At 37.2% G+C, this 14,712-nt stretch overlaps 2 long non-coding RNA genes across 3 annotated transcripts in view; one reads left to right on the top strand and one right to left on the bottom strand.

Annotated features, from left to right (window-relative positions):
* The first annotated feature begins 711 nt into the window (after nucleotides 1–711).
* LOC129347832 (uncharacterized) lies at nucleotides 712–6,717 on the top strand. 2 transcript variants are annotated; one of them, XR_008600110.1, is made up of 4 exons: nucleotides 712–804; nucleotides 2,523–2,623; nucleotides 4,477–6,436; nucleotides 6,500–6,717. It is a non-coding gene; the product is annotated as an uncharacterized LOC129347832 (long non-coding RNA). The 2 variants fall into 2 exon arrangements; XR_008600111.1 differs by having other exon boundaries at nucleotides 4,477–6,717.
* A 7,151-nt stretch (nucleotides 6,718–13,868) lies between these two features.
* Nucleotides 13,869–14,712, bottom strand: part of LOC129347860 (uncharacterized) — a 7,064-nt gene continuing 6,220 nt past the window's right edge. The window contains exon 2 of the long non-coding RNA XR_008600154.1: nucleotides 13,869–14,372. This is a non-coding gene — a long non-coding RNA (uncharacterized LOC129347860). The remainder of the gene's footprint in view (nucleotides 14,373–14,712) is intronic.

Raw genomic sequence — 14,712 nt, 5'->3', positions numbered from 1 at the left:
GGGGAGAGATTTGAGATTTGTAGCTTGACTACTTGATTGATGTCAGGTTCTGGCTTTCTGTAAAGTGCCTAGATAATTTTAATTGTAATAAGGGCTATATAAATAAAATTTATTGTGCTTTTGCTACTTGTTGTTTTGTGACTGTGCGTGTGGTACCAGTGACAACCTGTAAAACAAAAGTAGGGACAACATTTTATTTGTTTTTATTCAAAAATATAAATTTTTCCACAGTGCTGGGATTCAGGTGGCTTCTTTTTTTGGACAATATTTCTCTAGCTCCTTGGAACACAACAGACACTTCACCTTTTAAAATACCTGAAAAAAAAAGAAATTAGAACAAGCGTTGTCTGGTGTCACAGTTACTCATATTACACTTCACTTGTTATGTGCCTACTTTATTAGGAGAAATCAGGTCAAAGTGTTCCCAGACAGGGGAGAATCTTCTCTTTCTGGCTGGTTCTATAAAAAAAGAAACTCAAACCGATTGAATGCAAAGATACAGCAGGTAAAAATCCAACAAATGTGAACGGGGAATCCATTGCGTTTCGCTGCACCTTATATTTTGAATTGCACGTCAAACCTGCGAACCACTTCCTGAACCAGTCACGCGGTATGACCGGCATGCGAGGCTTCGAACGTCATCATTTTTGGCTCCTCCCCTAAACGAAGCAAGCCTCCATACGCGCTTCGTGGACACGCCCCCCCGTTACTCGGCACACGCTTCGAAGCCTCGGCACGCCTCGTAACATCACTATCTGGTAGCATCTCTGGCTGCTGTTGACCTTGTTTTTGGAGGAAAACACGGTAAGAAGATAAATAATTCTAACCAGCAGCGTTGTTTTGTTGTACGTTAAGTCAGCGACTTGTGAAGAGTTGTGTTTTGTCGTGTTTGAGCAGTTGGTCCGGACGCGTTAGCTAGCTAAGCGGCTAAGTTAGCTAGCAGGCTAATCAACACAGGTGGCAAACTTACCGCTGAACACCTGTTAGTTGCTGCCACAGCTGTCCGTCTTTAGAATGACCTTCTCAACCTGTACTTCTTCGCTGTGTATTTTAGCTTTTAAAAAAGTTATTTTACTTTAAGGTTAACTGAAACCCGTTCAGCTGCACTGAAGTTTAACATTCAGCTGCTTTGAATTAAACCGTGCTTAACTTAACATTGTGCAACATTACCTCTCTGAATCTAAAGGTTACACCTTCATTAAGGCAACTTAAGATCAGTGGTATTAATTTCCTAGACTTTAAATGTAACAACAAATTCATCAGGAGCTGTTTTCTAAATAGTTGCCTTAATAACTCCCTTAAAAGAGATTATATTTTTAGAAATTTTGAAATAGAAGAAACAAAAAACATTAGATATAAATACTTAACTTCCCCAATCCCGCCAAAAACAAAAGAACTCCAATTCAAAATTATTAATAACATTTATCCAACAAAGGAATTTTTAAAACAAAGATTTAAAATGGATGTAGGCAATTGCAGTTTTTGTGAGAATGAGTGTGAAGACTTGGATCATCTATTCTTCTTATGTGAAACAGTACAAAGATTTTGGCTTGACTTTCAAGAGTGGGTTAATTCTAAAGGATTACAATTAGCAAATTTGACAGTCACAAACATTAAATATGGAATCTTTGATAATAATCATATTAACTTTGGCTTAAATAACCTTATTTTGATTGGCAAACAATATATACACAAATGTCGCTTTTTTTAAGACAAAACCCAATATTTCCCACTGGAAAAATGATCTGAAACTTTGGCCAAAATCTTTACATTTGATTAACACAAAACATGCTTCCAAATTAGCTTCCTTTATTGACAATATGTTTGTATAATAGCCCATTTTCATTTTGATTAAGATTTTGTTTAAAGCACAAGCCCTCTGTTCTATATTATTATTTTCTTTTGCTTTTGTTTTCTTGAATGTAAAAGACTGTTTTTTGTACCTATTTTGTTTGTATTTGGCCTGAATAAAAAAAAAAAAAAGAAAAACCTCTCTGAATCTCCATAATTTTATTAAATTCCTTCTCTCTTCCACTGCTCAAGTTCAATCCAGTATATAAAGTGACATTAATAGTGAATAAACTAACAACCAGCCATTGTATTTATTTATTATTGCATGTATTTGTAGTAAAACATGAGATGAAACGTCCTACTTTTGGATCTAGAACTGCACAAGCCGTTCATTTTCAGTCACCTGATGAGTTAAACTCCCCTTTTTATGTGATTTTGAAGCAGAAAGTCTGAGTTAACAAAGAAAGTTGTTTGTAATTTGCAATACCTGTTATCTCTGACTGAGGCTTTAGTTTTAGTTGAGCTGATTTACACGTAGAAACTTTGTTCAGGAAGATTTCTCAGTAGCTCAGAGTACAGGCTGCTTTTTACACAACCTTGTAAGAGAATGTCTGTCAATGCTTTCAGCAGAATTTAGAAACACAACACTTCCTAAACAGGTATTTTGAGGCTGTGAGGTTGAACGTTTGAGAGTATATCAGTGTGTTTGTTTGTGGTCTTTCTGTTTCTAGGTGGAAGCTGAATTAGTGAGGATGACTCCTGCTCCTGTCATCTCTAAGCTCCTCACACATCTTTACCTGCACATGAGGAAAATCACTCCTGTAGAATGCAGGTATGTTTGTCATTATTATAAAAAGATGTTGCCTGGTGACCTGTCAGAAACCCATTATACAGAGTCAGCCAAAATAATGTTTACACACATCAGGAAAAGAAAAACTTGCATAAATATTTCAATACCAAATTTATTCAGACATCACGAGATTAATAAAAGTTATCTTTGGCCTCTACAATTACAAGAGGTGCTCAAAGTGGTGGCCACTGGCTTCCAGACATTTCTGTTGTGTTGTAGACGTCACTTGTTGATGCTCCATTCATGAGGGTAGCGCCATCTGTTGGGAAAACATCGTACAACAGGACACAGAGTTATCGTGATTTGATCAAACTTAGAAAGAGGAATCTATATGTGTAGAAGTACTTATACAAATGAAATATTTATAAAAGTTTTTCTTTTCCTGATGTGTGTACATTATTTTGGCTGACTCTGAACTTAATGAGAACAAAACTGTCATTTAATTGTTGCTCTGAAAGCTTCTTTAGTGAAAACCAGGCTGGTGTTCTGCTTTGAAACAAACTGCTGTTGAGGTCTGTGTTTTTAGGTTTAACCCCACAGTTTCTGAATGAACTGATAGTTTGTTTTTTTTCCTGATCAATGTGGACGTTATAATTGATGGTAACATTTACTGATCATATAATCAGCATGACAATATAACAGTATAACATTCTGACCACCTGACTAATACTGTGTTGGTCCCTTTATGCTGCTAAAACTCCTCTGACCCAGTGGTTCATCAGAACCTCTGGGGATGTCCTGTGGATTCTGTGGATCCTGTGGGTTGCAGGGTGGGTCCTACCTAGACCAGGCTGATCCTGGACCATCCCACAGATGCTCAATCAGATCTGGATGTGGGGAGTGTGGAACCCAGGTGAACAGCTTAGCTCTGTCGTGTTCCTCAGACCACTCCTGACCAGTTTTAGTTTGTCCTGCTGAGGGTGGCAGCTGGCATCAAGGACTGCTGTTGCCATGGAGACTAGGGGGTTGTTTGTCCTGCAGTGTTTAGGTGGTGGTACATGTCAAACATCCACATGAATGTCAAGGTTTCCCAGCAGAACGTTGCATTAGAACAAGATGATGGATGTTGTTCTCTTCAGCTGTCAGTGGTCAGAATGTTGTGGCTGATCGGTGGATCTGTCTGCCTTTACTCTGACATCCAGAGTTATACAAAAGTGTAGTATGTGTGCAGTGCAGAAGAGATTTACTTTATTGTATGCATTTTTTTTTTTTTTTTAAAGGGAGAGCATTTTTTTATCCACCTGAATGAAGACCTAATCTTTCCCTTCAAAGGATAGTTAATAATTACTACAGCTTCCATAGTGGTCCCATCAGAGAAAATCATATCCATATACAGATTTTTATTAATTCCAGGGCTGGTTCAGTAAAGATTATAATAATAACTACATCAGATAATTCTTGGTCGCAGTTGGAATTTTGCAGCCTGAGAGATGGTTGAGAAGGTTTGCAGTTCTTGTTTTAGCAAAATATGTTATAATAGAAGATCTTTATTGTCATTGTACATGAAATTATCTGCAAACCAGCAAAGTGCATCAGTCTGAGGTATCTAAAAATAAATAAGTAAAGAAAAATGCTTCTAAAGCCAATAATAAACAGAATATTTTGAGGGAATATTCTAAAAAGGAAAGAAAAGCTCCATTCTCACTCCTCTCAGGATAAACTGTCATTAAAATTGACTTTAAATTTAGCTTCAACACGAGATAAAAACATTTACTTTCATTACTGATGTTGTCAAGTTTTAATAAAGTTCATGCTACTTTTATAAAATGATGAAAGTGAATAAATTGTATTTCTGTGATCTGTGTTTGATTTCTGTCTTTTCTCCTGTCATCCAGATGTTCAGAGGGAGATGATGCCACATCTGGTCCAGCTGATGGAAGGTCTTGAAGTTCTCTGACTGGCCTCGACTGAAGATGGTCGTCTCACTGGATTTAAGGTTCAGATGCTCAGTAACAAACTCCACCAATGAGCCAACAGGGAAGCTTTAGGTTTATTAAATGTTGCTATGAAGGTTTCGCTGTTTTTCTTTGTGAATGCAATGTGCTCCAACTGAAACTTGAATTAGAACTTAGAAGTAAATCCTTCCATCTGAAAGGATTTAGTTGCATTAATAACCTCATAACATTCTAATTTTTATTCCAGTCTTGGTTGGAAATAGAATCTCTGTATTGATTCAGGTAAAAACTGAACTTCACAGCATGTTGGAGCAAAACAACCAGATGAAAACTGTGATGGTGTTGGATTGTCAGACCGTAATGTTGCAGCTCAAAGCAGCTTTTCTATCTCAGTTCATTCTGACATTCAGCTATGAATCAACACAGCAGATGGTGATCCATGCTGTGGAAGTCTCACATCTCCTGATTTAATGGAGCTGCTTTGCACTTTTTACACTGTTTATTCACCAACACTTTATTTAATAAAAGTCCCATCTAGTTTTTATGAGGAATGTGATGTTTTAATTTCTCTGTGAATAACTGCAGTCTAATGCAACAGCTGGAGTTGTAACATCTGTCCTGATATTGATCATGAAGTATTGATCAGAATACTTATGGTCAGCAGTCATCCCTGAAGTTTTACATTAAAATCTTTACTTGTGTTGTGAACTTTGGTAAGAAGCAGAAACTTTAGCGTTGCCATGGATACATGAGTGTTAAATTCTGTCCATGTTTCCATTTTGGGAAATTCAGTCCAGCAGATGAGTTTGTTTTTACTGCCAGCTACCATTCAGTCTGAGATATTAAGAATAAATAAATGTGCATAATGTGGAAATGAACAGATTTTATTTTTATTTATTCCTACAGCTGCTGCAGGTAAAGTTCCAGAATGTGGAGGAATTTAGTCTCACAATCACAGACAATAAATATTATCTGAAAGTCGGGTTATTGTTGTTTATCAGCACAATACAAAAAGATTAATGTTAGACATATTCCAGTTAAGACTCTAGAATATCATGATTTATGTAAATTTACCTCAATAATATGAATGTTCAGGTTAAGATTGTACAGTGATATTTATTATGTAAGTTTAGCTGATTAAAGTTTATGACTCTGCACTACAATATTATTATTTAAATTGACATCATTATTATAATATTTAGGGTCAGACCCTACAGTATTGAGATTAAGAAATCAAATATTCTATAAAATGTAAATACACTGAACTCATTTGGATATATTTAAGTGAGACTCTACAATATTATTTGACACAAATCTATCTAAATCAAAATTTTAATCATTTTTACTCCAAACATTTACTGGACTGATTTAAACATTAAAATCACTCCTTTCTAATCCTCTGCTGTACGTTCAAACCTGAGGCCTTAAATAGAAACACACAAGTATCTGATTGAAGGAACTTCTGCAGAGTCCTGGTTCCAGAACATGATGATAGAATTATAGACAAACTTTAACAAAAGCTGCCTGAGAGTTTACAGGTTTTTATGTTGGATTTCTTCAGTAATTTAATGAGAGTTATCAGCAAAAATCAAGTGTTCATTTGATGAACTTCATTTCCTAAAACATCCAGAATTGGAGCTCATATCTTTGGCAGCTGTAAAGTTTCTGCTCCTTCAAAGTTCACAACACAATGAATGAATTCCTAAAACACTCTCAATGCTGGAGAGCGTTTGTGATGCTGAAGCAGTGATCAGTTTTTCTGTTTCTTCTCTGGAGATGCACAATGAGGGACGTCTGCAGAGACTGAGAAAGAGTCTCACCACATCCTGACATGAGGAAAAAGACTTTATTGAAGACTACAATGAGAAAAACTATCAGACAGCAGACGGCTGCATTCAAGGTGAGCTCTGAACATTTGATCTGGAACAGGAATTCAATAACGGCAGCATGAGCTTCATTTCAGTCTGTAGCTGCTGAATTCATGGATGAATCATCTGGCACTAGAGAAGAAGACCATCAAACATCCACGTCAGCTGATGGAGGTCCAAGAGTCTCACCCAACAAACAACCGACAGAGTGAAGACCTCGAATCTGATTGGACGGCCTCCTATTCAGCCACATGTGTGAACAAATGCCTCTAAGTTGATTTGTTTTCTAAAATAAATCTAGTTTGAGTCCTAATCTATGCCTGTGTGTTTGCTTCTTTACACCGCTGTTAACAGTTTAGGCTGTTAGATTGTTCCAGATAAGACAAGTACAAGATTCTTCAGAGCCGTTCTACCACGAGCCTGACAGGAAGAACTCCAACAGCTACTGAATGTTCCTGTGGTTCCCTCAAGGCTACAGGAGGAGTCCTACGAGGACGAGCCGGTCCACCTGATGGCGGCCAGTCGCTGCGGTTCAAAGCCAACACCGACTACGTGGACTTCTACTGGACCACACGGAGGCCTTCAAACCGGACCAACAAGTTCACCGACTCCCCGACTTGTGGGTCTGAGGACGCCGCCGAGCCTCGGTCCAGCCGGCCTCCTGTCTGTGGGTGTTTGAGTGCTGAGAGGTTTGTGGATGCATGTAAACGTGTCTGTGTTGAAACAGCAGCTTTTGACTCAGTAACGCTGGTAAAAACAAAGAGCTCCTTTATTTGTGACTTCCACTAAAAAAACTGATGAAAATAAGTTTGCCAGGGTTCTGACTGATAAGATTATTAAATAATGAAAATAATCGTTTAAATATTCCTTTAAACAATCCTTTTAGGTCTACATTTCCTTTACACTGACTTCTTGGTGTATGTACAAGTATTTTGGGTGGAATATACCATTAAGCCCCATGTTCAAGGGTTCTTCTGGGAATATACCATTAAACCAACCTTTTAGGTAAATGTTCCAGGATGTTGAGTAGAATGTACCATCAGATCAACCTTTTAGGTCTACATTGGAAGATTTTATAGTAGAATATTACTCCAAACCATCCTTTAGGTCTACATTTAAGGTGGAATACTCCTTTACATCAAGATTTTTTGGTCTACATTGAAAGATTTTAGGTGGAATATTCCTTTGAACGAACTTTTTAAGTTTATGTTCAAGGATGTTGGGTGGAATATACCATCAGACCAACCTCCAAGGTCTACAGTAGTGAATTTTAGGTGGAATATACCATTAAACTCACCTTTTAGGTCTACATTGGAGGATTTTAGGTGGAATTTTCTTCCAAACCGTCTTTTAGTCTACATTTAAGGATGTTTAGGATGGTATATTCTTCCAAACCAACTTCTCAGGTCTACATTTCAGGTGGAATATTCCTCCATACTAACTTTTTTGGTCTACATTGAAGGATTTTTTCTAAACCACCCTTTCGGGTCTATATTTGAGGTTTTAGGTGGAATATTCCTTTTAACCAGCCCCTCAGGTCTCTTTGAGGATTTTGGATGGAATACTCGGTTAAACCAACATTTTAGGTGCATGTCCAAGGATTTTTGGTGGAATGTTCCTTTAAGGTGGATGTGTGAGGACCTTGTAGGTGGAATACTTCCTGAAACCAACCTTTTAGGTCAACATTCAAAGATTTAAGGTGGAATATTCCTTTAAACCAACCTAAATTTCATGTTTTGATCATTATCAAGTGAGAAACCTCAATCCAGACTCCTCATAATGACGTTTGAGATTTATGCTGCTGTTATTTGTTTAGTCCAGACTAAATGACAGAAATCCACAACTGTAATTTTATTTCAGGACTCGGTTATTAAATGTCAAAACAATCCATGTGACTCTAAAAACTCAACAGCTTTACAAACTCTAAGATTAAACTCTCCACAAGGATCCAAAATAAGTTGGACTTCTACATGAGAGCTTTAATTATTCTTCATCTACTTCCTGAAAAGTTTGGTCAATAAAAAAGACAAAAACTAATATTTTCAGCTGAACTAAAGACAGACTTTGTGATTTTTCTGCTCACATGTTGTGTTGTTGTAAACTTACTCTTTCAAATAAATAGCCTCCTAACCCCCTGGAAACCAGCGTTTGTCCTGTTTTTGTGTTGCTCCTCGGCGACCCTAGACAGCCGGGTCCTAATGTTTTTTGAGCAACACACCATACTATGACGTTTTTACAATGATGGTTCTACTATGGAACCAGTTTGACATGTTCAGGTGTTCTTTGTGTGAAAACTCAGAGATTTCAGGTATCAGAAGGTGGTTTTCAACTTTCTTTGTTAACTTTCTGCTTCAACTTTAAACTAAATTTCCTTCACTAACCCAGCCCTCTGGACTTCCAGTAAGCTGTGTTCCTATTGGCTGTCCAGGTGGCTGCTTGGTGTTATCAGGAACACCTGAGCAGCTCAGTGTCTTCCTGCTTTATTTAGCTGCAGACAAACATTTCCTCTGCTTCTCTTCACCACTGAACCGGGTTTGGCTCCATTGCTTTAGTTTGTTCTTTAGGCGTTGGCTTGCAGCTTCCAGCAGTAAAATCATCTTTAATGTGTTTCTTGGTGTGTTTTAGGGCTTTGTACTGGATAGTTGTCTTGGTAAATGTGGTTCTTTAGCCACAGTTAGCACATGGTGCTAATGTGTGCAGTGATTAGTGGATTTGGTGCAGCTGAGTTGTGTCTTTATCTTGGCTGTAGTGAGTCTTCAGAGGTTTTTGGTCAGACACATTCTGTATTCTTGTTTGAGAACCAACGTTGGTTGTCCAGAAGGTAAGAGTTCCTGTCCTGATTCTCTGTTCTCAGAGGTTCTCTGGTAGGCTGCAGGAGACTTTAGCGTTTGGGTTGTGCTAGTTTGGTTTTTGTACGGTTTCATTTGGACGACTATCTTGAGGCCCCTCCATGTGGTTTAGTGAGGTTTTCTGGAACAGTTCTACAAAGCAACCTGCAGCAGAAGAGACTTTGAGAGTTTTTAGGAAGTTCTGGAGACCAGACTTTAGAGCAGCAGAAACATTTGTCAGCAGTTTGAGCAGGAGAAGGTGAGCTTCAGAGTAGAAATGAGACGGAAACCTTCTTGACCCGTGTGGTGAGGTCCTGTACCAAGAGTTTGAGCAGGTTGTGAAGAGTCTGTAGTTCTTTGGTCTGAAAGCACAAGAAGAGTCGACTCATTAAAGGAGAAAACAGGAGATATTGTTGGTTCTTCTGTCGCTCTGCAGTTTCCTTAGACTGAATATCAAGTTTATATTTTAAATGATTTCCCATGTGAGCCCAAGAAGACTTCAATAAACTCCCTCCATCCCCTGGACACAACATATTTTATTACCATGTTAAATCTTTTTTTTAAATATGTTTTTGAGTTTTAATCATAGTTTTAGCATAGTTTTTTCTCTTTGCTTGTTTAGTTTTGTCATCTGTGTGAAAGGTGCTAAACAAATAAAGTTGAATTGATAAACTGAATAATTGACTAACTCATGATTGTGACAACAGAAGTATTTTCATTGTGATTTAAGGGTTTGTTTCATTTTTAAGGTTGGGGTTAAAATCTTGACAGAAAAAAAGATTAAAGAAATAAACTACATTAAAAAAAGCAATTAAATCAAAGGAAAAAACATTTAATACAATAAAACTTTTAAAAAGAAAATTAAACATTAAATACAATTAAATTATATTAAACAGACAAAATATTTAATTAGATAATTAAACAGAAGATACAAAACATGTAATTATGAAATTAAACAAATTTTTTAAACAAAAATATTAAACATTAAAGATGAAATATTTTAGATAATTAAACATTTAAAAAATACAATTAAACAAGAAGAATATTAAACATTTAAAAAATACAAAACATTTAATTAGATTATTAAACCTTTAAAAAGACAAAACATTTAATTAAAAAATTAAATGTTTAATTAGAAAATTAAATCTTAAAGACAATAAAACTTTAAATAGGAATTAAACAGAAAATACAATGAAGCATTTAAAAAGAAAATTAAACATTAAAAGGTGGTAAAACATTTAAAAAGAAAAACCTTAAAGATTTAATCGAAAAATTAAACATTGGGAAAGAAAAGGAAATTTTTCAAACAAGCCGATAAAACATTTGAAAAAACAACAATAAACATTAAAAAGACAAAACATTTCGAAATCAAATCAGACATTAGAAAAGAATAAAAGGTGAGAAAAGAGCAAAACTAAACATTTAAGAAGAATCAAACTAAAGACAAAACATTTGAAAAGACACCAGTTAGACTTTAGAAGATCAAATTAAACAGAAGAGACAATAAAACGATCAAAAAGAGCAAAAACAGATAAAGGTCTTAAAGCGTTTTCTAGTCTGAAATGAAAACATCAAGTTGTTTCTTCAAACATTTCCTCTTTCTATGTTCTTGGTTTGATTGTGGACAGATTTACTAAGAACTCATTTAAGAAAACTGCTTTCCAGATAAAGTCTACTAGTAGTTGAAGGCATCGATCAAACTAATGTTACCTTCTGATCTCCACAAACTTTACTGTTCAGTGAAGAGAATCAAAGTTTGTTGAGGATTTCTAAAAAACCCACAGGTGAAGGTCTGAGAAGAACTCAGATGGATGGTCTAAATGTGAAATCAAGACTCATGGTCACAAGTTTTAAGGCTTCTGTTAACCAGAAAGTTCAAACTAACAGAGAAGTACTGAGAAACTTTTAAAATTTCAGTCCTCAGACTGTCTGAAGGTTCAAACTAACAGAGAACTACTCAGGAACTTAGAAGATTTCAGTCCTCAGACTGTCTGAAGGTTCAAACTAACAGAGAACTACTCAGGAACTTAGAAGATATCAGTCCTTGGACTGTCTGAAGGTTCAATCTAACAGAGATCTACTGTGGGACTTAGAAAATTTCAGCCCTCAGACTGTGTGAAAGCTCAGGTCCTGAGGACTCGGGAGGTGTGGAGGCTTTGGAAAGTCTTGGAACTGAGGGTTCAACCCTCCAGCACAAAGGCTGAAGTCCAACCTCCTGAGAAAAACGGTCGAGTCGAGACTCGAGTTAAAAAAAAAACTCGAAAATGACAAAAAATAGATGATAAATGCGCAAAAAAAAGAAGAATTAGTATCTGAGCGAGTAGCTCAGGGGGATAAGAAGAGGACTACCAAGCGGAAGGTCGCAGGTTCAAGACCCGCCACCGGCCTTTTTCTTTCTTTGTCTTTGTCAGGATTTTGAGAAAATTTAAGAAGGGTCTGGTCTTGAACCAGCGACCTGCAGCTCCATAGGCAAATCCTTAACTCACTGAGCTACAGATCAGATGAAAAGAAATAAATTCGTCGTCCCTTTGGCATCGTAGTTCCTGAAGTGACCACATGGGCGGAGCCAAGGCGGAGTCTGGGTGGAGTCAGGGCGGAGAGTAGGCGGGGAGGTGGGTGGCGGCCTCCCCCCTCTACTCCCCCACCTCCCCCCACCACCCACCACACCTTCCCCCGCCCGACGAGTTCTTCGAGTCTCCACGAGTTCTTCGAGTCTCCACGGGTTTTCCCCAGTTTCTGGAGTTTCCACCAGGTCGGAGGCAGAACAAGTTGTCATGAAGAGGTGTTGAAGTCGGCCAGGATGGACTGACTTTTTACAGCGACTAGAAGGAAGACCACTAGAAGAGCAGGTCTTTAACCACCATCCATAAAATCCATGGAGTCGCTCCAGAGAAATGAAGGGAGGTCAACTTTTATCAACCTCCATCCAGATGTTCAACTTGATATCTTTACTTGGAGATTTTTAGCACCACAAACCTTTAGTATCACACTTTATTATCATTTATTTGGACTTTAATGGAATCCACCAGCAGATTTAGTTTTTGTTGACAAACTTTATTCTTGTCGTCGTGGGACTGCAGTATTTAAAACTGTTCCTTCTATTTGACCTCATGTTTATTAGTTTTAGTGGAGAAACTTATTTTAGTTGTCGATTAGTCTCTTAAAAACCAAATAATAAATTGGATTAGTCAAGAGGTTTAAATTTCTTACTTTGTCATATTTTAAATATGACAAAAAATATAAAAATAAAGTGTCTTGAGACAATTTGACCTGTAATTGGCGTTATATAAATAAAATTGAATTTAAATTGTATGTATCTTGTAATGTTGGAGTAATTCAGCCATATATGTTGGAAAACACATTTTCTTTGTCCATTAATCTGTTGATTGTTTTCTCCAGTAATTCATTTCTTGTTTTGGTTTATAAAATGTCAAACCCAAATATATTCAGTTTACTGTCATAAAAACCAAAAAGATTTACATTCATGATGCAGGAATCAGGCAGTTTTTCACTTTTTATCTTAGTTTAGTCAGAAAGATAGTTGATAATGTGTGAATTGTTGCAGCTTGTGAGCCGTAGAAGGTTTTAATCTTTGGGGCCGAGTGTCAAAAAACATTTAGAAACCAACATCAACAAAACACTCAACAAAGATTTGAACATCATTAAAGGGAAATCCAACTTTTGCATGACAATGTCTAATTAAAGGACATTTATTTCCAACGTAAATGTGTGATATTCATCCTCTGGAGCTTTCTCTTCACATCGTCTTCCACCTGGACTGGTTTGGTCGGGAGCATGTGCAACAAACATTTGAAAAACTGCACTTTAACATCAATGAATGACACTGAAGTTTAATCTCTACATAAATGAGACTGAGTCTGGATGTGCTGCTCTGTCATTAACTCCTAAGTTTAGGGAAAGTTCAAACAAAAGAGGACAGTTCAGATAAGACTTGAGAATGAGCTTATTTTGAACAAACATCTCAGACTTTCTGAGCTTCAGCACCTCTAGCAAGATATTTTAACAACAAGCAACTCAAGAGATCCAGAAGTTGGAGAGAGTTAGCTTTAGCTGAGCCAAAGAACATGTGGGACGCTAACCTAGCAAACATTTCAGACTTTTCTCTGTGAATTCTGAGAAATAATTTCCTATTTAATGACAGAGCTACACATCTTAACTCAGTCTCATGAAAATAGACTCTAATTCAGTGTCATCCATCCATATTAAAGTGCAGTTACCCAAAATGTTTGTTGCATGAGCTCCAACAAATCCTGTCCAGGTAGAAGGCCACTTTGACAAACAGGAAGTGGATGATTCCAAGCAGATTTATAGAAGGGGGGAACCGGACTGTACTAAGTGTGATCGAGTGTAAAGGGGTGTTTTGTGGGTTTTTAAGGCTGATAATGATTATTAGTGAGACATTTGGAACCGATATTCATTTGCAGTAAACGAAAGTATTTAAAATCTTGGAGTTAAACTTAGAAGAACACAAACTCTAACAGGAAACTTTGTTGAACGTTTTTGTTTTGTTTACAGGTGTTAAGTTAAAGGAGTTTTATTCGTGATGTATAATCAATCAAATCACTCCAGAAGACAGAGCGACCACAGGTAGATTAAGGTTCAGAGCCAAAGTAGCACCATTTTTAAATGTATTTATTACCGTAAATCAGTAAAAAATAAAATACTGATAATCTGTAAATCAGTCAGTCCACAATTACTACAATTCTACAATGTATGTCTCTTTGCTTTGACTTGTTATTTGTACAATATACGATGTATATGATGGTGTTTTTTCATCCCAAAGGCTCTACTATGATGTTTTTTAAGAGACATACGATGCTACTGTGGTTGTTCTGGCTCTGGGCCACTGCACTCCTCCTCTGTTGTTTTCTGGATTGTACTCAGCTGCATGCCTTCGTCCACCCGGCCTCCGTTGACTCGTCCCGCCTGCCGTCTCTGGAGCTGAAGCTGGATTGGAACAGACCAAAGTACAGTCCAATCACGATGCCAGCTGCCTCTCAAAAGGCTCCTTCATCTGGCAGGTGGCAGCACTTCTTCTGAGGGGAAGCTGAGCTGGCCCGGCAGAACTTTGGAGATGTGTTCCAGTGGTTGGTGGATGTGTGGGGAGATAGAGAGGGACCTTTGAATTGTTCAGAAAGGAAAACAGGGAACCCATTGGTAGTTTTAGTTTAGGATGCTACTGCGGTGTGTTTTTGGGTTTTAAGAGGTGAACAGGAAGAGTTTTTTTTCGTATTGATTATCTTTTACTTTGTTCCTGGTTGGAATGCCCATCAATGTCAACATGAAGTTCACTTTTAGTTCTGTTTATTTATTTTTATTTTACTAACACCCATTTGCTTTTAACCCCCTCACATGTTGTGTTGTTGTAAACTTACTCTTTCAAATAAATACTCGTCTAACCCTCTGGAAACCAGCGTTTGGACTGTTTTTGTGTTGCTCCTCACCTACTTCAGACAGCC

The sequence above is a fragment of the Amphiprion ocellaris genome, chromosome 21 (assembly GCF_022539595.1).
Source record: "Amphiprion ocellaris isolate individual 3 ecotype Okinawa chromosome 21, ASM2253959v1, whole genome shotgun sequence".
NCBI lineage: Eukaryota > Metazoa > Chordata > Actinopteri > Pomacentridae > Amphiprion > Amphiprion ocellaris.
Note: the sequence above shows the minus strand (reverse complement) of the source record. Positions and strands in the feature narration are given on the sequence as shown.